The sequence below is a fragment of the Pogonomyrmex barbatus genome, unplaced genomic scaffold (assembly GCF_055798465.1).
Source record: "Pogonomyrmex barbatus isolate J1 unplaced genomic scaffold, ASM5579846v1 scaffold2, whole genome shotgun sequence".
In the NCBI taxonomy this organism is placed as follows: Eukaryota; Metazoa; Arthropoda; class Insecta; order Hymenoptera; family Formicidae; genus Pogonomyrmex; species Pogonomyrmex barbatus.
Genome location: NW_028297116.1, coordinates 10,828,669 through 10,853,605, shown reverse-complemented (window position 1 = coordinate 10,853,605; position 24,937 = coordinate 10,828,669). Strand labels below are relative to the sequence as shown.

At 43.1% G+C, this 24,937-nt stretch overlaps 1 protein-coding gene across 3 annotated transcripts in view; it reads left to right on the top strand.

Moving 5' to 3' along the window:
• LOC105425661 (uncharacterized) overlaps positions 1–24,937 on the top strand; it is a 91,150-nt gene that overhangs the window by 31,405 nt on the left and 34,808 nt on the right. The window lies entirely within an intron of this gene.

The window sequence follows — 24,937 nt, the reverse complement described above, 5'->3', positions numbered from 1 at the left end:
GATTATGAATAATATATCATTTTACATGCTGTCGCATGAGTTGATGCCAATACCGATTAAAGGGGAATTTTAAATCTAACTTGATAAAGAATATGACAGGAAGGATTAAAGCGAAACAGTTGATATAACAATTATTTCAAAGATGCAATCTAACCCATCCGTTGAAAAAATTAGAAGCTTTACAAAAGATCTCTCGTTTATCTCGTCAACTCGCACGCTCATCACAAATATTTTGAATTATTCCCTGCTGTGTCTTTCCTAAATATGACATTAAACAGTGGAAAAGCGGTTGTCCCACGGGAGACGCACAGATAAGTTCTTAACTCTAGTTCGTCCCTTTTCATTTGTTTAACTGTCTAATCGCGATCGCAATGCAGATATCCCCTTGTACGTTCTTACGAAAAAATATTAAATTGTGATATGTTAAATTGACCGAATGTAAACAAATGTATATATAACTGAAGATGTTTTCACGAACATCAAAAAATTTAATTAATTGTCATTGTTTCTTTCAAAATTGAGAAAATACAACAATCGAATTTTTATCTTTGATCACGCTAGTCATCACACGATTTCTACAGTTGATGAAAAAGCACTATCTTATTTATAAAAAAAACTATAATTTAAATTTGCATTTATTTTTGCATTATTCTCTGTCAAACAATCGACTCTTACAGGAAGAAGAAAAAAATAACAGAAATAGAAACAATCGGCAGTTACTAGATATGTGTGTTACTGTGTTTTATTGTGCTGTCATCGATATCAGAACAACAATTTTCCATAAGTTTATGCATGCCTGCGTATACACATTTCGTGCAATTGCACCATTATTCGAGCGTACATGTGGCAGCCGTGCCGAATGTTCACAGTCTAATGGAGAGCCCTCGGTTACATGAATACCGACGATCACTCGCATTAACGTGCAGCGTTAACATCGCGTTCATAACGCATCAGGCGTTTACGCGGACTCACCGCGTCACTTCGTCGTCGGGAAACGGTACGCTCCCGACAGCCGCTAAATGTTGTACGCAGATTCGATAGTGCTTTTAACGCAAGGTCAACAGCATCTACGCCGCTGCGCATTATCGTGTGCACGCACACACGCATGCACTCACGCACGCACGCTCACCTACACGCGTGCGCGCGCGATCATCGACCGACCGACCGACTGGGAGATATGGAGAGTGGCGAAGGCGTGCATGCGTGCGTGCGTGCATGCGTGCGTGCGTGCGTGTATGCGTTTATAAGTGCATGCATACGTGTATATTCCGTCTATACTGTTCGCCATGCGTGCGTGCGTGCGTACAGCCTGCATCGATAGACAAGACCGACAGAGACAAACGGACAAACGGACAAGCGAGCACGCTTGAAAAAGTCCACCGTCATCGTGATATCGCTGCGCGCTGTATAGATTATACGCGCGCCTTTTATTTTCGCGGTGCAAAGTTCAGCCGTCGGCATCTCGCCACGTGTTTGCGGTACTCCACGACGTGTTTCGCGTCTTCGCGTAATTCATAGTCGCGCCGCGCGTGTAGAAGACTTGCCGCCTCGTTGATCCCGGCTAACGTTTATAAATCCCACATTTTGTAATCTAACTCGGGAATCTCAACCCGCGTAAGAATATAAACCCTGACGTAAGGATATATAACGGTAAACGTACCATGGTGGTCAGCTGTGATCCGCGTTATGTGTAACCTCATAACCTTCGACCTGAGACCCCCAATGCATATTCATGAAACCGATTATATCGTTTCGTTATCAGGGAAGCGTACGTAAAAATATTGTGTATAATTTATAAATATGTGATAAGGATAATGAAGTTACATTTATAATGGTTCCTATAGGGTGTCTGATAGGTGTATTCGACGTATAAAGGATTTTTGTATGAAAATTAACGTTTTTCCATAAATTTTAAAATTTTAAAATTAAATAATATATAAGAAATGATAATTATACCTTTTTTTTTGATATTTTATTAAAATTTATCTGATAATTTATTTAAATTAAGTTAACAAAAAATAATAATAATTGACGTTCTATTTATAAATTTTGAAAAAGCGAATTATACGAATTATACGAATTCTTTTCTTCTCAACCACAACTAAAAAATTTAGTTTCGACACTTTTAAAGAAAGAAAACATATTTATTATCTAGGTGAATCGTTACGCATAACGAATACGCGCGTTATTACACATTTTATGTAACTTATATGAACGAAATAATGAAGAAGTCAGATATTTCGTTAAATTAAACTTGATTAATCCATTTTTAACGATTTTTACGCAATAGTTTATCGCGCGCTTTTTGATACGTTTTTTCATATCACCGAGTATATGTAACGAGGTCGTACGCGTTATCGTATATGCATCCATACAAAGAGTCCTCGGATTTAATCGTGTAAGTACGTGCAAGGCCGTATTAATTATCACGCTTACACATCCGCGTATCGACTCAGTCCTACGATATGCGTAAAATTACTAAAGCGATATCTCACATCAATCGCGAACTAAATACGTATTCGGAAAGGTCTCTCGTCGCTATTCTGATATATAGTGATCTAACGCAACATAACAATTTTATAAGATCATCAATTTGCGATTGCACACCACTGTATAAAATGTTTTAAATCTTAGATATTTTCTTATCGATTTTCGGAGTGGATTTTTCTTTACAGCTCAAATTTTCGTTACTGTTGCTGCTCAAATTGCTGTACTGTTAAGAAATTATCAATTATTTAAGAATCGTCTTCCAGATAAACGTTTATTATCAATATTAATATTCATATGTTTCTTCGATGTCCCCGCAAATTCAATGGTGCCTCGACAACTGCGATTCGATGAGATACGTTCCCCAGACAGAGGTCACCCGATACACGCTTATCCAGATAACCCACGTCTTGCACAACACTGTCCTTAATCTTGAGCCTACCTCGGCCAAAGAGCCTGTGCGGCTCCATTTGCATGAACGCGATTCGTGGCTGTCGCAAGAGAGAGAGAGAGAGAGAGAGAGAGAGAGAGAGAGAAGCAGGTTAGTAGACGAGAACGGCGCGTTACGCAACTACGACGATCACGTCGTCGAGTGAATGAAACTGGCTCGAATCCATGAAACCGAATCCTTACAAGTATGAGTTCGAGGTTGCCTCTCCGTCGAAACGAACTGCGACTCAGACGCGCTGCGAAGGGCTTCGAAAGGGAGCGTCAGCTACGCGAAGATACCTGACTGGAAAAATCGTTCTTTCACATCGAACGTATTTTCTTCCACCTGCGTATAATTACATCATCGTCCATAAGCGCGTCCATATGGCCGGCGATGTTATAGCCTTCAACTTTAGAAAGCTATATATGTATCTTTAAATGTGTACAGAAATAACTTTCTTTACGAGCACAGGATTTTTTTTCAATTTAAAAAAAAATACCTGTACCCTCGGAATATACTACTTGGGAAGGATGATTTTTCTTGCTGAAAAGCGTGTCCACGTGGCCGGCGATGTTATAGCCTTCAACTTTAGCTAAAGCTATACATTTCTTTTAATGTGTACAAAAATAACTTTTTTTTATGCACAGATTTTTTTCAATTTTCAAAAAATAGTTGTACACTCGAAATATGTTCGGGAAGCATGATTTTTTTTTGTTAAAAACTGAAATAATTACTCTATTATATACATTTCCCCATAATTTTCAAACTTTCAACGTGATTTTGCTTTGCTAGGTGGAACAGTTTTGTTAGCAAATCTAAAAATTTGACCAAATATAAATCTGAAAATAATTTTATTGAACACCAAAATTGTTACGTAAGAGATTTAAACGTGATAATAACGTTGAATTTTTTTATTTTTTTCTAGCAATCAATTTGTGAACATTTGTAACATAATAATTTCGAAGGCTCAACAAAATTATTTTCAGACTTGTATCTGACCAAATTTTTAGATTTACCAGGAAAAAAAATTTGTCCTTCCCATGTGTTTATATCACGAAAATATTTATTTTTGCATTCTCATTAGAAATGTTAGTTATTCGGCCGTCTCACATGAAACTTTTTTAGCGTATCCCGCGTATATGGAAATTTTCAAAGGAATCAGAGACCCGCGCGCGGGTCCTCCGGCGTACGCAAGCGAAAAACGCATATGGCGAAATGACACGCGACATTGCGCGACGACACGCGTTTTTACCTGGCGGGGCGACGTTACGTTAGCATCGGGCATTCCGCAGCGGTGCGCCGCTGCATAGCGAGCGCAACAGTGCATTGCACTTCTAGCCTCGAAAGAACGTTCGGTGTCTCGGTGTGGCGAGAGACGTGCCAATTACAACGTCGCTCGCATGCTAAACGCGGTCCCTTTTCCCGCGCGACAGTGGCGTCGTTGGCGACGAGCGTGCGAGGATTCCGCGCGGATTTTACCCTACGATTTGGTAACGATTTTACGTAACGTATTTATCAGGTGTTATAATCGAGGGGGAGAAGGGAGAGGAGGCACTACGAGAGAATTCTGCCGCGGTTTTCTATCGCGCGATGTTATCGTGGCGCTATAGGTATTCCTTCATCGACCGCCTTTCCGCCTTACCTTTCCTCTCTCACGATTTTAGACCGCCACGTAACTACGGTGCGCGATAAGACGATAAGAAACGAGGTGGAATATTGCAGCGTGTGTAACCCGTCGGCTTGCAATTGTATCGTTGTGTCCGGCATCGTTATTACGCGATTGCCTATTTTTAACTGCCCGCATTGTAAGGCAGCCGCCGCCGGAAAAACCGTCGCGTATAAACATGATGTGAAAAGCCATGGGAGCCATCTCTGTATCGCCAGATATAAAACATTTGGTGACTGACACACTATTCGATTTAAGATGACAATTTTGGACCCAGCCCATCTTTCGTTCTACTCTAAAATCTTTCACCTAATTGCGTAATGCACTACCATGTTTATATTGGATTTAATATAGAACCGTACCGTGTTGCAATATACCGTCGTATCCTGACATCATTCTCAGCAGCTGTGAAAATATTTTCAAACAGCTACTACTTCTAGTAACATTATTGATATTTCTTTTTTTTTTTTTCCTCGCCTATTACGTTGATATGTGAATCATGCCGCACGTGAAATCTTATTATTTATAAAATCTCACGTGAGATAAAAAATATAGATGCCACAGCTCTATACAGGAATTGTATACGTTTCCCCCGTGCTAATAAACCGAAGTAACATCCACTATCTTTACACGTTATACAAAATAGTTTTGTTTACATAGCTATATATCATCCAAATTAAATTTGACGAATGAACGAATGGAATAAAGGCTGGACAAACAAGGATATATAGCAAATATCAGCTATTTTTCGTGCAAGAAACAATACGAGAATAACAAGAAAAACGAGGATTTCACTTGACATTTGAGGTAATTAATTAACAAAATTGATAAAATAAATACTCAATTAAGCAAATTATTGCATAAAAGGCAAATGTATCAATTGCATTCGACGCGCCCTTAAAAAGGCACGCAAATCGAGATTATTACAACGAAATAATCCAAATATTTGTACGTGTAATTAACTCTTAGGATTTCCGCGCGTTAGACTAATTTATAAAATATCGATGCGTTAATGTTTTTCCGGGCATCCGCAATTTCCGTAAATTTATTTCCAACGCGTTCCAACCGATCACCCGTGTAATTGATTTTTCGAGAGAATTTGTATCCCGCTCCCTGCGTGGCGTATGCCACGACATATATTCGTGAAACGTACGTTGAAATTTACCATGGCCGACGGTATTTCATCGGGAAATTTTAGTTTGCGCTAGGCGCAGGCGAGTTCACGTTCCGCGAGTTACCCCGATCCGAAATGGTTTCCGCGAAGCCGGCCGCAAAATCGGTTTCGCAAAAACCGAAGGGCAGAAGAAACGTCGATTGTTCGGTCCGATTCCTCGGATAACCCGATCGCCTTCGTGGTATCCTGGCGAAACGATACGATCGTCCCCGTCACCGCCGCCGTGTTGATGGATGTCGATGAGGACGATGATTACGGAAACTGGCCGGTTATCGTCGATTATTACCGGACTTGACTACCGGTTAATCGTCAAGCCGTTGAAATCGTCACGAAAAGGCGCAGATCTCGGTCTTTGCTTCCTTCTCAGACGCAGAAGTCGTCCCGAATCGTCCGCTCCTTCTATATCTCCCCTCCCCCCCTATACCCTCTTCTATATCTCCTTGTTCGTCGTCGTCGTCGTCGTCGTCGTCGTCGTCGTCGTCGTCGATCCTTTGTTCTGTTTCTTCTCCATTCGCTTCCCACCGTGCCGTGCCGTAGATCTTTAGCCACGCGTAACGAGATATCTTCGTGTTTTCTTTCCGCACGACGTGCCACGGCACCTCGTCGTCCATAATTCACTCGAAGCGGAATGCAAAACGGAGCCTCCTTCCCCACCTCCTCCTCCTCCTTATTCTCCTCCTTTCCTCGAAGCTGCGATGGATCAAAGACCATGGACCAACGCTGCCACCTGTCCAGCGAAGCGATTCGTCCGGGGCGGAACTGGAGGATATCATCGCGTCCTCCCCGGCGAAGGACAAGCACTCCGGACTCCGTTCCGGACACATTCGGAGCGAACGATGGTGCACACCGTTCGGCGCTCGCTCCATTTGGCACTTGCAACAAATTGAACCAATTGCCGCGGCACTTATGAGATAAGTTACATAAATGGGCAGTACGCGCACGGGGGGTTACACGCGGACTAGTCTTTTGCGCACCGGCCTGGCGCGTGTACAGGCGGGAACAGGAGATGCAAAGCGGCGCACGTGTCCGGCGAATGTGAGGGATATCTCATGCGAAAATAGTCGTCGCTGTTACCGATACCTTGGAACGACAATCAATTTATTAAGGCTGTAACCTGAAGATAACACACGGCATTGATGTCTTTATCCGTACATGTAAACTTGTACGCGTATCTCCTCCTTGGCTCCGTAATCTCCTTTCGTGCATCGACATTGGTCGTATTTCTGTTCCAAGATATTGGCAAAAAAGCCACTTTCTCTATATTTAGCCTTTTTATCAATTTATTTGATATATATATATATATATATATATATATATATATATACGCACAGCTTGTAAATATTTTTTTGCGATTTGCGATACTTACATCCGTTTCTCGATTAGCTTCATTTTTTTTTTTTTTTTTTTTTTTTTTTTCAAAAATGTCGAAACTCTTTTAACATTCGAAACGTTTTACAATTTTCTTTCACCTTTTCAGGCATTTGTGTATGTATTTTTATATATCGTGATATCGCAAAGGAAGTGATAAACGACGCAGAAAATACTTGATATAAATAAAATACTTTCCGATCGTGAGACGTTTCAAATACTTGAGTTTTCTTAATATAAAAAAACTTTTAATACGATATTGTATATTACTATAAAAAAAAATTTTGTGACTCAAGAATTACAATTTCTCTATTAGCTTTTATATATATATATATATATATATATATATATATATATATATATATATATTGAAAAATATTGCAAATCAAAAGTATGTAATATTTGATACTTGGATCTTGGGACTCGTGACAAAGGGCCGCCATTTAGATTAGATTATTATGCAAAGAAAGAGATAAATCGGATCAGTGGTGAATGAGAAATAACGCGTGCATGGCTCCGATTGATACAGCTTTATATTCTCTTCTGGAAGTTATGTTGTCCATTTGTTACTTGGATAGTAGATTCTTTGTAGAGAAAATGTGATCTAATTTTTTAGAGAAGCAACTAAAATACATACCCGTTTCTTTTTATAACGACTATTGTTTCAATAAGAACATCACCGAACGTGAAATATACGATTCGTACGCCTATTTGAATTAAATGCGAGACTAATGTGAGACTAAAACATTGCATCATTTTACGCAATTCTCACAGAAAGCAGATCCGTACGTAGAATCGCGGTGGCATATCGCTGACGATATTTTTAGACTAAATCGTGAATAACAGTCCCTCTCATTATTATCAAATCCTGAGATCTCGCTTATATCGCGTGTGCGCGCGAAATAACATAACTTTTTTCATTTCTAATTAAATTGAAAAGGATTAAGTTTATCTTCTCGAACCATTTTCGAGGGTGCACAACACTGGCATTTGATTGCCTTAAAACGAGCGGTCATTCGCCGGCACTTTTCGATCTCGTGTTCCTCCACGATCGAACGAGAGGGGCGCGGGGCCGTATTACCGGTAATTTCGTTCCCTCGAACGATAGCGGCGCCGTACGCCAATGGCGTACCACCAAGAAAATTGCCGCGCGATGCCTTCGCGATAAAAGTGGCGAACGTGCCTCGGGGTACCAGGTACCTGGTCGATCGGTCGCGAGCGAACGGGCGAGTGAGTCACTTCGGGTACCGGTCATACACGGCCAGGGTTTTTCGTCGCATGGGAATTAATATCGCGATTACCCCGCGAAGAAGAGCGAACAGTCCTGGTCGAGAGCCAACGCTTCCTCGCATTCCCCTCCTCGCGATTTTTTCGATTTTACTCGACTTTTCGTTGGCACGTTATTCACGCACCTTCCCGACTGCCGACTAAACGCTTTCTCTTTTCCTCCCATTTTTTTCCTGCGGTCCTGCAGATCGTTAGAATGCCTTTCGGGGATATATTCGCCGATTTTTGGCCCGGAGGCTGCGCCGAAGAGGAACGAAGCGGGAGGAAATTTTCAAAGCGTTAACCGGACTGTGCGATTGTATAAAGGAGAACCGGCAGGCACCAGACGTAACTGCGTGCAGACTTAACTGCGCGATGAGGGGCGATTTTAGCCGATGAAAACCAACTCGCATTAACTTATTTACTCAGCCATCTGACGTCACCTCCACCTACGCCTGCGTCGCCCCAAGAAAGTAGGCACATCTCTTCCCGCAACATCTAATCCGCACAGTCGGGATCAGAATTTTATCCGAATGAGACTTTTACCAATCCATTACTCATCGGATACGTCGAAAAAGAGAGAAAATGAGAAAGAGGGGACCATGGGAAGCGAGAGCAAGAAATAAGGAAGAAGGGGAGAACCCGATCAAGGAAACGAAAAGGGAAGAGATGAGAGCAAAAAGTAGTGAGGTATATACCGGTCGCGCGGTGCAACGAGAGGACGAAGCAGACGGGGATATAGGGAATCCGCGTATAGAGGGAGAAAGAGAGAGAACGAGAATGAGGGGGGAATGCCCAGCAGTTCTCTACCGGTCGCCGCCGGTTGGAGGTTTTGTAGGGGTAGAGGGAGAAATACCCCATCGGGTAGTTGGTGATGCTGGAGTGGTGGCAACGGCGGCAGCGGCGGCGGCGGTGATGGGTAACGAAGGGATGCCGAGGGGGTGATATCCCCGAGTGAAAGAGGAAACCGGGGGAAAAGAGAGATCGGTGGCGGCGCGAGAGAGGAGAGACGGAAGATGAGAGGGATTTAAATGGGAGAAGAGAGGGGTTAGTCGAGAGATAGGGAGAAAGAGAGAGGGAAGGTGGGAGACAGAAAGGAGGAAGAGGGAGATAGACAGAGGGGAATCCCGCGTGCGCCAAGCACCCAGGGTGACTCGTCACTCCGCGAGTTGGGTTGGGTTCATCCTCCACCCCTTCGTTTGCTCTCTTCGCCCCTCTGTCCTGGCCGAGGAGGGGGGGGGAGCGGGGGATTGGTCGGTATATGGGGTGGCGATAGTGCTGGGGTCGCGAATCGTTTCTCGGCCATTTCACTTCGACTTCCACCGAAATAGAACGCACGGATATCGCGCTCGATCTGTGCTTTAAGAATTAACGCTGAAACTACACCATCGCTTAAATGGAAATGTAAATGCAGAATGCGAGTTTCTAGTCGCTGAGTCGCAATTTCGATTATCGCCGAGCGAGCGCAGTGAATCTCGATTTTGCGGCGGTAAATTACACGAATTCCGATGAATGTCGAAAAAAAATTATACTTCAATGAAACGTACGTAATAAAAATACAAATATCCTCCTCCTTCTGAAGCTTTCAATACTTAATTACTGTAAAACATATAATCTATTAAATTTTATGTAGATATTTTTAAAATGTTAACATGACAAATATGTACGTGTGCGCAAGATCATCATCCATTTCTCTCTATGCAAATAAATACGAATACTAATACAAATCATTTTTAAGTTCATTGACTTCCGACTATGACTTGTCGATACGATTTATCATATACATAAATTATGCATACGTGTTTATTACACATGACAAAATTATATATAAAAAGAGAACGTATTATAACGGGAAGACTCGAGGAGCTATTTAGACATGATTGAGAGAGATTTGCCTTAAAGCAAAATCTTCGTCATCTTCGAACGCTCCTTTCGCGGAATCGCGTTTGAAGATGAGGCGGATAACTGAGACACGGATTCGTCACACGGGCGCGAAACGATAACGAAAGAGTTAAATTTCGTGGGCACACCAGGGCTGGTGCCCCAGTCCTCTTCCCCACAGCGACAGCTGGGTCGATATATGGCGACGTTGCCGAGCGTGGTGGACCCTGGAGCGCCGTACGCCGCCAACACCGCCGCCATCGTCACCACCGCCGCCATCGTCACCACCGCCGCCGCCGCCGCCGCCACCGCCGCCGCCACCGCCGCCGCCACCGCCGCCATCGTCATCGTCGCGCCGCGCCGCGCCGCGCCTAGAATCGCGAAACTTTCGGCTGACGCTCGCTCGCTTGAACGCGTCGCGCCGCGGTCAATAGCTTCCCCGCGCCAATTATGCACGGGCAGTTACCGAGCCCTTTATATCCCAGAAACGCTCGCCGGTCGACCTTGTATTTATTTACGTATCGAAATATATCGTGAACGCGCGGGCGGCCAGCCGGCCGGCTGGCAGGCGAGCGAACAAGCAAGCGGACGCCTCCTCTCGCGTTCTCTCCCTCCGATCTTGGATTCCGGTTTTGCACGCGCGCATCCCGCCGTCCGGAGATGAGCTCCGCTCCGTTCGAGTTCGAATACCGGTACTTCGGCAAACCGGGTGGGAGGAAGAAGCGAGCGAGCAGATCACGGGAATTTCTTGCCGTCATCGTCGTCGTCGTCGGTTAGAAACGAAAACAGACGTCGACGAATTGATAGCCCTCCGCACGCGCGTGATTAAAAATCGGCCATCGTCGTCGATTATGTTTTTCCTGCATAATGTTTCGATAACATTACCGTGCCTTTTTTCGTATTTCGAGTTGTGGGCGCGTCGATCGATTTAAACGAATGCTCGATTCCAGAATAGCGTGATGATGCCAATACGGAAAAAGGCGATATTATTTAACTGCCTGCTCCCTCGTGCAGTCACGCGCAGGCTATCGCAAGGTTAAAAACCCGACAGCGTGTATTTTTATACGAGTCGTCGCAGTTAATTCAGCCGGCCGATCGGCCACTCGGAAAATGCGGATAACTACCGTGTAATTAATTATGGTGAAGCGGATTATCAGAAGTGCAAACCTACCGCGAACGTGCGTCTGCATGCCTACGTGTATGCGTGCGCTCGTGCGTGATCGCCAAGACGATCGTGCTCGCGAAACGTAACCGATCGTAACGTGACGGCGCGTATTAACGTAAATATATCGTCGCGGAGGAATGCCATCGATATATACGGTCGCGCGAAGTTCGCGATTAGCGAAACCAGAAACGCATGAGAGAGAATATAGATAGATAGCGTGTGCGCCGCACTCTCGTCCCGAGGACGAATCGCCTCGAGAGACCTCGGCCGTCCGGCCGGCATCCGGTCGTGCACATTTTTATGCGTCGCCCCGTCGCACGGGGGGGGGGGGAGGGGGTGCCTCCGTGTTTGCCCGTGAAGTTCGCAAGGGCAGATACGGTCGGCGATAAATAAATACCCGGCAATATACCCGTGAACCGGCCGCGCGCGGCCGGTCGGTGTGAAAATATATGCGCACACCGTGAACCGCGCCGGCCGTGTACGTGTGACCCAGTCCCTCCGACAGCGGAAACTATGTGGAAAACATTTTCCAATAGACTCGCCGACGTTTTGCCGCGGGACTGTACCCGGTGGGCGTGTTACCATCGCGCATATTACGGACGTACATAGTCGAGCAACGACGTCGAGCCGCTCGTCGTTCGATTCTATTGTGGGGTCACCTCGACGATTATTATTATGCGACGTAGCGTCAGTGACGAGCGGTATTTTGCAAAGCCTCTGTCTTGATATCTATGATAAAGATGTCTCTCTTGCGTGTTATTTCGCGATAAAATTATCTGACGAAGATTATCGTCGGTCGAGGAGAGATAAGATATTGCGTCGCACAATGAAGAAATGGACTGAAAAGTAGTCAATGTTAAGCCGCGAGAGAAGATTTTTCGCGAACGTTTTCTCTCGCTCAGTTTTTCAGGGGAGTGAAAATTTAATGTTGCGAGAGAATTTTACATACATATGACCTGTTCGTTTGTTGTTTTTACATCTGTGATAGGTTCGATTGGTTTTTAAATGTGAAACTAGTACGAGTTCACCTTTATGGTTAACGAACGGTTTCTAGAATAATACTTATTTTTAGTAGTCCACATATCTCGAGAAGGAATAATAAAATAGCAACTTTATTTAATTGTAGGGGGAGGGGGAGGGGAGAACAGTTCGCCAACCTCGGAATATATTAACCGAGTTTGGCAAAATTATTTTGGAATCTGGATTTTGAGGTCCGGATCGATGACATAGAAATAATAAATTACTATCTAAAAGTACCGACGATCTCGAGGTACTCGATATATACTGGAGCTCTTCTCAGCGTTTATCGGTTCTCTTCGATCTTTTTTCTCCTTTCTCTTTTTTTCCTTTCTTATCATTCCCGTACGGGCATTGCTTCTCCTTGCAAAAAAAATCTCATCGATAGCAAGCGTCCTGTTCACCTCCTGCGAACAGCTAACACCCGGGTTAAACTTCGATTGCCTCTTTTTATGTCAGAAGAAAATCGTAACGGATAGTTCAGTGGCTCTCGAGTCCGAGCCAATTGCACGTACGTTTAAATTCACAATTGGTGCATTAAATATCGAGAATTTCCCTATTCGCAAATTCGTATCAATCATCATTAAATCATCAACACTTTCTACTGCTTATTTAATTCTCGTAATGTGGATTCAAACTGTTATCAATTATACAAAATACATAATATAAATATAACATGTGGTAGATAATATTTGTTTTATGATGAAAATGTATACATGTATACAAAATGTATACAAATTGTATATAAAATGTATACAAAAGTATAAAAAAATGACATATATGTTAATTCAGTGGAGACAGTTTAATGATAAAAAGAGATTTTAATATAGCCTCAGCTTCTATCTCGGTTTCATATTTCGTAGGCAGTGAGACTTAAACGAATAATTATTAGTTTCCATGGAGGATGCACGCGCTGCCAATGAATTCAATGTTCCCCGATGTCGACAGTTGCAAAAATTTTTGTTCCCCATGAAAAATGGGAATGCCAGCTACAGCGTTGCTTTGTGTCCTATGATTTGTATGGCATTCCATGGAATCAGATACCATTGTGATCCCGCCGACAAATTGCCTTTCGTCAAAAAAAAAAAAAAGAAAAAAATGAAACGGAAAGGATTCGCGCATCGTGACATACCTATTGGGATGTTTCATGTTGAAAAAAACAAATGTATTCAAAATGGCCGATTGTTACTTGCAATACACATGCATATGCACGTGCATAGATATACATACATAGACACGCACACTGTTCACACATTTCGTCCAGCTTGCATTTTTACCAACACGACATATCTAGTAAATTTTCAAAATTTGCTATACGCTAATTTTAGCTATGTTATACGCTAATTTTATTATTAAAAAAAAAAATATGTATTCCCATTAATGAAAATAGTCCCTTTTAATTACTTTCGAAAGTACACCTTAAAAGTTCTTTGTTTAGAATATTATAAAAAAAATAACCGATAATACAATTTTAATATTACTGCGTAAAACTTTTTTTATATGCCGTCTCATTTTATCACTATACTTATGTCATTAGTCACAGCGACCTTTTACATAAATGCATCGATGATGAAAACAGAGCATTATTCGTAATGTGCGAGGGAAAAAAAACTCATCCTTTTATCTCTGAAAAAAACAATCTGTTTCTAAGGTGAGTGAGTCATTTAATGAAAATGGAGTTGTTCATACGGCAAAAGGGGCTCGTCATCGCGGAGTCGCGTTTGCAATGAACGACCGACCGATTAAGGATCCGCACGACGCTACATTTAATTCCGCGTCGCGGGGAAAATTTATGGTGACCGGCTAATGAAGGAGAGAGAGAGAGAGAGAGAGAGAGAGAGAGAGAGAGAGAGAGAGAGAGAGAGAGAGAGAGAGGGAAAAAAAGAACGGTATCTTATCGCGGATAATCTGAGAACGCGAAACGAAGAGTGGTAGCCGGTGTGTAGAGCGGTCGTGGGTGCGGAGCGAGCGAGTAGGAGGAGTAACCTTTTCGCTCAAAGATCTGGTGCCTCGGATGCCAACGGTTATTCGAGGAGTCGGAGAAGAAGCGAACCGGCCTCTTCTTCGTACTCGTCGCGTTGGCCGGCGTCTTTTAGCGTTACATAATCGTGTGCCGGCCCCCTTCCCCGTGTGTCGGCCCCTCCCCCCTCCCCCCCTCCCTTCGTCGTCGCCTTCTCTCCTCAATCATCACCTATGAGGCCAGCGACTACATAGGCGGAGGTGACACACGCGTTGGAAAACGTTCGCGGGAGGAGAGGCGACGACTCGAGCGATCCGTCTTGCCTGCCTAGACGGGACGACAGGCTGCGCTCTTCGCGAAGCGAAAGAACTTTGACAAAGTTTGCCTATACGATATATTATGCATTATCTTTTCCCATCGGGATGAATGAAACGGAGCCAGTATTTTTGTTCGTATCCCAATGAAACGAATGCCTTGAATAGTATGTCTAAATAAAAGATAACTGAACTCCGTTCGTTCGCTTAAAGTACTCATTATCATAAATTTAGAAAGAATATAAATATTGCAAAATAAATAATAATACGGAGACCGTGTATTGTTACTCGGCGTAAGTTTAATGCAAGCAATTAGATTGTTTTTTTGCTTACCGCATTCACGAACAAATACTCCAAAATATAAAGCATATTTTGTGGTAGAAGCGGAAGGTTATCACGACACAAAGATGTATATTTTTGTTACATATTTTGTTTTTATTTTTTGTCAAGATATTTGCTTTAGTTTTAGCCGTGCAATCTGTCTATCGAGAGCATAATTAACTTCATATTTTTGCTTTTATTTTCTCGAATCGAATGACGTATAAAATAATTCTTGAAACAAAGTGCTTGCGATTTTGCATTATACGTTCCACTATTTCTACCTCTTTTACTTTACTTATATAAAGTTATATTAGCGATCGTTGCGTGCTATCCGGAATAACTTTCCCTATGAAATTCGTCGTGATGAAATCGAAGCGTACCGCGTGGAACATCGATAAATTTAGCAATAAATGTTAATGCCGCCAAGCGTTTATACTCGCCGGACGTTTCGACAATTAAGTCGTATCAAAGTTACGATACTTAATTAACTTGCTGTTCGGTCGACTCGTATAATCGTCAATTAGCAATAGGTTGTCGCAATCCATTTATCCCCTATAAATTTCGTGAGAACTCCGTGTCTTGAATGTCCTATGCGAAATGCCCAGGAGTCACAGGAGTCGTTGATCCGACGTTTCTATTTCTCCCGTCGTAAAAACTACGGCGATCGGGGGATATGAACGAGGTATACATGTGTGTTTCCTCGCGCGTCCCACGTAACGCACGGTACACGATCGTAAAGGCACAACGACGTCTATTAAACGCGGTCAGCGTTTCGAGAGCATCGGCGCGAATCGGCGCCGATTTCCGAAGCGCGCGCGCCCGAAACGGATCGCCCGGAATGGAGAAAGCCCTCCTGCGCCTTGCTCATTAGCTCGATAGAGCAGAAACGCTTTTTTGTGTTTCTCCCCCTTTCCCCTTCTCGTAATTCTTGTTTGAAAGAAAAGCGCACAATCAGCGTTATCGGGCGCCGCATGATTAACGCGGCGCATTCGCAAGGCGAACGTGTTTCGTTGTCAAAAGTTGTTTGCGCGTGTTATCGAAACTCGATGGTGATCGTAGGCCTTTCTTCGAGGAAATAAAAGACAAATCTTAAAATTTTTGAGAGTTTTGTTCCTACATGTTTGCAAATGGATTTGTGATTGTCAGAAATCTGCGCATTACGAAATTTTCTCGCATAGTATTTTCCAAAATTGAGGTACTGTGCAGTTTTCTGATAAGTTTGAAACTAATTCGACTGTATTGGAACAAGCTTTTGTTTTAAATTTGGAACAGGCTCGAAATAATAAAAAATAAAAACGAATCTAATCTAAATAATTTTAATTAAAAATATAAAATTAACACAAGACAAATTATGTTTTGTATATTTTATTTTAAAAATTTACTCATTGATATGAAACGCTAATTGGAAAAGAATTTCCCATAAAATAAATAATAGAAGGATAAATGCAGGACAAAGGAATTGAATTTTAAGAGAAAATAAAAAAATAAAGGAATGTCCTTTAGAATATAAAGTACAAGTATAGTCACTGCAAATATAATCGACGTCAACGTTGTGTGGCGCAAGAATATCATTTCATATCGGCAAACGCTCGCGTATGAATATTGCACCGACTGTCACGAAAATAGATACATATCTCCAGGTATATTTTCCTTCCAAGTCTCTGTCTAATTTCCTCTCCGTCCGCGTCTGTGTATATTTCTTCTCGTCGCCTCGAATGTGCCTTTGAATTTTTAGGCACGTTTTAAACGAGTACGCGCGCGTGTATGCACGGACACGTGCGGCAAGACCCACATGGCTGGTTTCGTTTGATCGGGGTCGACGAACTGTCAACGTGTCGAACTCCACGGGTGAACTTTCACGTCAGCACGCCACGGCGAATTCCGGGAATTGAAAATCGCCGAGGCCAGGCAGGTTGCAGAAATTCATCGTGCACGGCGAAATTCAATTTACAGGAATGTGCGTGACCGATCGAGTGGTACGGGGAATTCGGGCTTTCCATCCGTGACTCTTTCCTCCGAAGTCTGCCGAGGGCCGAGAGTCGAAAATGAACAACTCTTAATGGCGAGAGAGTCCGTCGATAATACGCGACATCACAGTAATTTTCTCCATTATATATTTTTTGTGTTTTTCAACGTCACGCATTAAGATTTTATTTAATATAAGATTTAAAAACTATAATCAGTATACCACGTATAATTTACGTACGTAATGTGAAGATAACTGTTGAAAAAAAAAAAAAAAGATATAAAATATATTACGTGCCTGATAGACATAGCTACGAAATCACAAATTTCCTAAATCAGATTTCGCTCGAGATAGATTATTCGAAGCGGGTAAAATTGCGTTAATAAAGCAAGGCTTATCTGAAATCCGCGCTCGCGCGAGAGGCATTGTACGTTTGACGTTTTGCGACCGTCTTTTATGCCATATGATCGGTCGACCGGTCAATCGATTCACCCCGTGGCATCTGCCTGTCGCGGAAAACGGAACAATGCATAGACCGGGGAAACTGCAGTTTCCTGACGTTTCTGACGCGCCGACGACGCCGTTATCGCAAGGTCGCGCGCGTCGAATCCACAATCACGCGCGGCACGAACTGCGTTGTGCCAATACCGAGGTGTCGCGAAATTAAGGCCAAAACAATGTAACACCGTGTAACAGCGTAACGCGGCTTGAATTTCTCTTTTTCCATTTTCTTCACGTTCACGTAGGATTCTGCAAAATCGAAACTACCGAATGGTGCTGATGCTTAAATGTCAGATGAGAAAAAACACTCTCCCCCTCGAAATTTTCACGTCAGCGAATCACTCGCGATCGCATCGGGGCGAAAGATAATTGACCCTCGTGCTTCGCGTGCCTCGTGCGTATGTGTGTTACACTACTAATTTGCATTTAATGCGAGACCACAGCGAGATCTATGGCTAGTTCCGTTAAGGAAACAAAAGGTCGGTTTTGGCCGGCGCGCTGAAGTATTCGGGTACTATAATCGATTCATATTAACATATTCCGCATTAGAAACGCAAGACTCGTCTCGGCCGTAATGAACGATGCGTGATATTGCGTTTTCCCTTTCTGCATTTCGCGGACGACCGCGCGGCACCGAGGGGAGGAGAGAAGGAGCACCTCTGCGCGCACGTAGGAAAATAAAACTCTATTGCTTCCTGTTGACTGACGAAACAAGCGCGCGCGAGTACGAATGCCATCGACGAAAATAGACCGTCATTAAAACAGACGCCTCCTATAGATTTACGTCCGGTGCGCCACCCACCGCGCGAAGGAAAGCCAATTCGATTTTACGCTTGATTTTCGAGCGCAAGCCACATTTTTCCTCCGCCCTCCGGCGAACTTTCGAGTTCGCCGACGAGCGTGACGAAGAAACGGCTCGACTACTCGCGTCTTTAAACGGCAGCTTCGAAAAGTAACTAGGCATTATTATTTCGGGGTAAAATTCTTTCGTTTCTTACTTGGAGTTTTTGCTCCAAAAAAAGTTCGTTTCGTTGATTCACGACGACACGAGGGGTCAATTACGAGAGAAACGAGCGGGCGGATCTTTTCGAACTTTTAATGGCTGTAACGCGTCTTTCGTAATAATTCGATGACGACATTAAAAAGGTGCGCAGGAGGTGTCGCGCTATTAATTATTTATATTTAGCGTACCCTTGTCCGCGACGTGCCTTAAACCCACCGGCGGCTCGTGTACCGATATACCGTGGAATATTAAAGAAGATAGTACAACGTGTAACATTGTTGCGCGATGTAACTCTCGGCAGAGAGCGTGTCGACGATGTGTTGTTCCGAAGTCAGTTCGGGCGATGCCATACCTGAAATTCTACTTTGCTTATACGGCACACAAACGATTCGTTCGTGTTGCAACGAGATGAATAATCGCACGAAAGAGGATCCGCAAGGGTTAAGCGTCATTAAATCCATCACGCGGTAGCTGCAACTATGAAATTATCATCTCCTTTTTTTGTATCGATTATTTATTTGTCGTAATGTCCCGCGCGAATGGAAAAAAGTTGCACTTAATCGCCCTCGTATTTTCGCTCGAGATAAAAAAGGAGTTCCTTTCGTGCAACGAGTTGTGTATCGCGTAACACATGTATCAAAATACAGTCTACCCCTTAACGAGAACTCGTTTCTCTCCTGATATCATCATTCGAACCTCTACCCTCCCCCCTCCCGCCTTCTGTCCCTCCCTTCCTTCCTCCCTCCCCAGCCTCCTCCAGAAACAAGTCCACACTGTAATTCTTCGCCGTGCGCGTTTTCTTCCTTTTGTCTGGCAAGAGCCGACGAGATAATTGCGAAATGATTTCGCACGCGTTAGGGATACGCGAGCGTAGAAACACCGAAGATGATATATCGTGTTTTTCAAGTTTCCTTACCGGAGAAGTGCAACTTTTCTCCTTCTATCTCTTTTTTTTTTTATCGCGTCACGCGATTGCCTTATCTTGCTCTTATTAAGGCCCCCTAATTAACATAATAACCCTTATATTCTTCGTGTTTTATGACCCATCTACTTTCCGATACACCTCAACGCACGATTCCGAATCGTTTCTCACTCGAGATATCTTTTTCCGTACGTGTGAAATTTTTTAGGAACTTTTATATCACAGACACCGTAAGTTTAGAGATTTTCAACTAATACATTCCCTTGATACATTCTCATCAGCATTTATTCCTACATTTTAATACTACCAGAACGCAATTTACAATGGCTTCAATGGGAAGATCGGCGCTCGTCGGCGCGACGTCCGTTAAAGCAAGAAATATCTTCCATGTGCGGCTCTGCACTTTACCTACTTCCTGTTTACGCCAGCGAACGACGTCATCTTGCAATAAGAATTCGGCGCCGCTGTTGTTCGAGACTCGCGGTCGCGTAACTCTACAAGACGATACCGACTTGTCGCGAGCAAGAGAGAAATCGAAGAAATACGACGCCTCGCGTAAACATCGCGAAAACGTTGTTCCAGCACGTTTTCGTCACGGCGCGTGTACGCTTACATTACGCAGGCGAATGCACAAACGCGCGCGCGCGCGCGCGCCTTTCGTCGAGGAGGAGAACCATGCCCAGCTGAGCGTGGTGAAATCGCGTCGGCCGCACGCGGAGAGAAGGGAGCCCTAGAAAAAGGCAGCCTCTCTCGGTGTGAATATCGCGACGGGAGGCTGCCTGCAGTTGCGCTGCACCGGTGGTTACACGCATCCAATGGCGTAACTCTCCGACACTCTGGAGCTAGCCGCACCTTGCAAAATATTTATGTGTTTCCCCGCGCTTTTTTAACGCCGCCGTTTTTTTACGCCTCCTCCGTGTCGCGGCCTGTCTTGTCCGTCCGCGCATCCGGCTCGTAACCGATATAACGCGCAATCGTCCGTCGATTCCACTCTTCAACTTAGGCGCGTCCTTTAGAGAACGCGCGCGGCTTCCCGCCACCTCTAAAGAAAGAAAGATCTCGCTATCGCGCGAGAAACGTCCGTGCGATTTTCAGATCCGCGCGCTATTCTTCGCGCGAAAAGACGAACGGCATCCGAGGCCTCCTCTTTCCCGTCCGCGGAAAATCCAATCTGGAATCTGAGAAACGCCGAGGGAACGCGTGGGTCTCTTGCGCGATAATTGAATGTGTGTGACGGCCTGCAACCGTTCCGGGGAAGAGTTACGCCATTGGCTCGCGCGAGCCGAACCTCCTTTCTTGCTCGAATCTTGATCTCTTCTTCTCTCTCTCTCTCTCTTTCTCTCGTTTCCTCGTCTTTCCCTCGTTCTCGTGCCTCTCAGACGTACGTATGTACGTCGAGGAGTTCTCCTCCGCCGTCATTCTGTGTTCTCGAGAACGTCGCGTCGCCCTTTCGGCCGAGATGTCATGTACAGAAATATTATCACTGTAAAAGTGTGCTGGAACACGTCGAATTCCACGACGGGAGACACGAAAAGTTACTCCGGCGAGATATCCCCACTGGGGTAGGAGACAACTTTACAACTATGCTGTAAATCGTTATGACTATAGTCGTGTTCAAGGGCTCGCCAGCGTCGGGGGCGCTATCGTTTCCCGTTCGAATAGGACGCTTTTTTGTTGGGATTTCTCCTTCAAGGAACCCTTCCTGTCCGGTATAAGCACGACCGACTGTTCCTTCCGTCTATGCTATCTAGGGATATCGGCCTGTCCGCAATGCAAGCCGCGGACATATATATAATAATACTACTAGTCTTCCCCTCCCCCATTTTACATCCCCTTTGTCATGAATTCTCACGATGCCCAACACGCAACGAGCACGGTATACAAACGACACCGGCACTGGCTTTCTCCATCGGGCAGAGACACGAACGACAAATGCGTGATGGAATATAGGCGTGGCGATCGTAATATCGACTACCGTTATTTCTCGTTCTTCCGACTCTTCTTCTTTCCTGATGGAATGGTCGACTGTCTTTATGAATCGCTCGATACTCCGAAGACGAAGATTTTCTCGTGACACACACACACACACACACACACACACACACACACACACACACACACACACAATATATATATATATATATATATTTCCGTTTGAATTGTATACATTGATCGAAAAAGTGAAAATTTTCTGATGCAAAATATTCTGCCTAGATTAAAAAATATATGTGTAAAAAGTACAGTGTGAAATGTGACAAAAATTTGAAATCATAAAAATTAGATAGAATCATTTTAGATTTTCATTCAGAAAGCATGGAAATACTTCTATCTAAAATGTCGTCGTAGTTCTATTATGGATTATCAATCGATCGAATCATCAGATAGATATAAAAATCATAATTATTTCGAACGAGAAATTGTGTCGATATTAGAAACTCCAATGCTCTATCTTGTTTGGGAACCACTGCTACGGAAGAAGAATTAGACTTGTAACAGGTGCTAGGTATTTAGAAACCTGCCAGGCAGGCTTCATTGTCCAGACGCTGTCTGACCCGACTCGCGGAATATTTCCGTGATGATTTATCTTCGAGCTAAGACTACTACATTATGTCTTTGCGTATGCATCCGCATTAAAATCGCGGAGAAAATTTCCATATTGCTATCGAGTTCACCTTGGTTGCGCAGTTCAGTTGGATTCGTTATCGACTATCACATTAATTACAAAGATTATCATTAACAATACCATCTTACACTATAATCAATTTGAATAAAATATAATGATAATTTTGTACTTTCAACTGTCGTATAATTTTTATGCTCTGTTAATTTTTCTTATCAAGGCATTTAAAATAGAATCCGTCTCTCTTTAAATCTGTCTTCTGATCATTTCATACAAGTCATAGATTGAGATTTGCTTTAGAATTGATACGAAGTAGACAAATGTTGTTGCCCTCGAAGTCTGCCAATTTCGACAGAATTCGCCAAATTTTTCGCTTTCCAACAGCATTCGTCACTTTGGTAATTTAATAAATTAATAAATAAAATCCTTCGACTAAAATCCTCTTTAAATTAAACGCCAATAATATTTATTTTTCTCTCGAGGATTTAATTCATGAAAAAGAGACTTCCATAATAGCTCTCGTTGTCGATGATTTCAAAAATTTTATTTATATATATCCGACAAAAAAGGTAAAATTTCACAAGAAGTGTGCGCTCTCCCTGGCTATACCTGGTGTTCGCTTCATTTTACTGCTTCTCGCGCTGTCGCGCTGGAAAATGCATAAGAATCGCGAAGAATCGTCTTTGCGAAATGATAATGAGCGGCTGTTCATGCATCATGCTACTCGTCGGGCGAAAAAATCCTGGCGGGAAACCCGACGGCGAGGTAGAGGCGATAGTGATCGTCGTGGTAGTATCTCTTTGTCGCGCGTTGGCGCAAGACTATATATATATATATATATATATGCGCAACGCGCGAATGTGTCTTCTACGGCCTTTCATTCTCGTCCGGTCTCCGCGTATCTGCATTAAAATAACGGCACCTCGGCTATACGACACAGAAGCGGCACACTCGCCTAACGTGACTTCTCCGCCTTCGACCTCGAACCTACGCGGGGCCTCTCTCGTAGTCGTAGTTGGCTTCTTTCTGTCTGGATCTCGACCGGGAAAATAAGGATCATTCGGAGAAAAAGGAACGATCGTCGACGGTTAATTCTTAAAGCAGCTTACTTATTTTTGACGGAACGAATTAGAAAAGCAATTTTCTTGCGACAGTATTAATTTTTGTAAAGTGTTGCATGATCATAAATTACACTTGGAGGTCATTTATTCTTTAAGTCTTATTATTAAAAAGTTCTTTTCTCTTTCATTTTATTTATTCAAATGTCTCTACACTTCAAAAGCACCAATTTTGTCCAAAAATTTTTTAAATTGTAAACAGGATCGACTTTGAATCGCGATGGACTTCTATAAAAGTTTTCAAAAGTTATTTACCAAACATTAATTTCCAAAAGAATATTTAATCAGTAACATTGTAGAGGTAATTAAGTTGAAAAATTAATTAGCTTTCTCATAAACACGTTTACACTTCTACATGTGCAAGATGTGTTTCTAAGAAGTATTAATAAATTCTAATAAAACACATTTATGTTGTGGACTGCTTGTTTTAGATTATAAATAAACATTTCACAATCGGACGTATTGTTATTATCTTTGCGATTAAGATTGTAATTCAATAAACACACAATTACATTGTAATTCATTGAAACACAATTTTGTTTAAGAAAAAGAATGAAAGAAATAAAAAATTGTTAACGTTATACGTGCCAACATATTAATTCATAGTTGTATTATTTTATTCTAATGAATCTTAACGATTACTGCATAAAAAATTGCATTTTTTGCAGTATATATAAGTGTTGTACAAGTATGTATAACTATATGTAGTATTATATAAGTCGAGTAAATCATAGAAATATGACGCGATGAAAAACAATTGATAACATGATGTAAAGACTTCTATTTGTAGAGAACACGTTAGATTACTGTAATAATTCACATCGATTTATAGAAGAAACCTGAGATATTCTTTGTTATCAGAAACTAGGATTTTCGACGAGGCAAAACGCTCTAATTCCAAATCTGTCAAATGAATCGATGTTCTACAGAAATAAGCGATATCAGGGACAGTGCGTTCGAATAAGAAAGGTCAATCTAATATAGCAATAGGGAGGGGGAGAGAATACCAATCGGATTTGGTAAGGCAAGATTTTTCGTAAAGGAGAGATATTACCAATAAAACGACGGATATTTCCACTCTCCTGATCATCGTTTGAACTGTGCCGAATATTATCAGATCTGCAAACGAGGATGCCTTCGCCTTGCCTAGCAACTGGCGAAATCGAGGAGGAAACTATCGATTTTGAATGCCAAAAAATATCGTGAAGCATAGAAGTGGATTTAACTCACGCATACCGTAACTAGTCACGTCGTACCCATCGCCCGCTCGCACACCAATCCCTCGCCCTCCCCCCCCCTCTCTCTCTCTCTTTCTTCATCCCCTACCCGTGCCTTTTCTCCTGTTACTCTCTCCTTATTCTTGCACCTGGATCACGTTGCATTGTTCGTCCCTGCCACAGAAACAGAATGGCAGAAGGCCCTGAAAAAGAGAAGATTCGAGACAAAAGGAGCAAGAACGAAAGGGAGAGAGAGGTTGGGGCGAGGGTCCCTCGGAATACAACGAGAAGGAACCGCGGCAAAGGCAGAAGTAGAGGAAGAGGAATCCCGCGGAGGTGGACGAAGGAAAAGAGAGAGAAAAAGAATCGGCGATACGAGAGATATAGCGGGAGGGAGAGAAAGAGAGATGTTTTTCTTCCAAAGGGAACTTTTTGCGCTGGCTTTGCTTGCACGCTCATCTCTCCTCGGTGAAGCGGCACGACGCGACGCGCCGCATCGCGTCGTCGTCGTAGAAATCGTCCGTCCCCGTGTGCCCGCCGG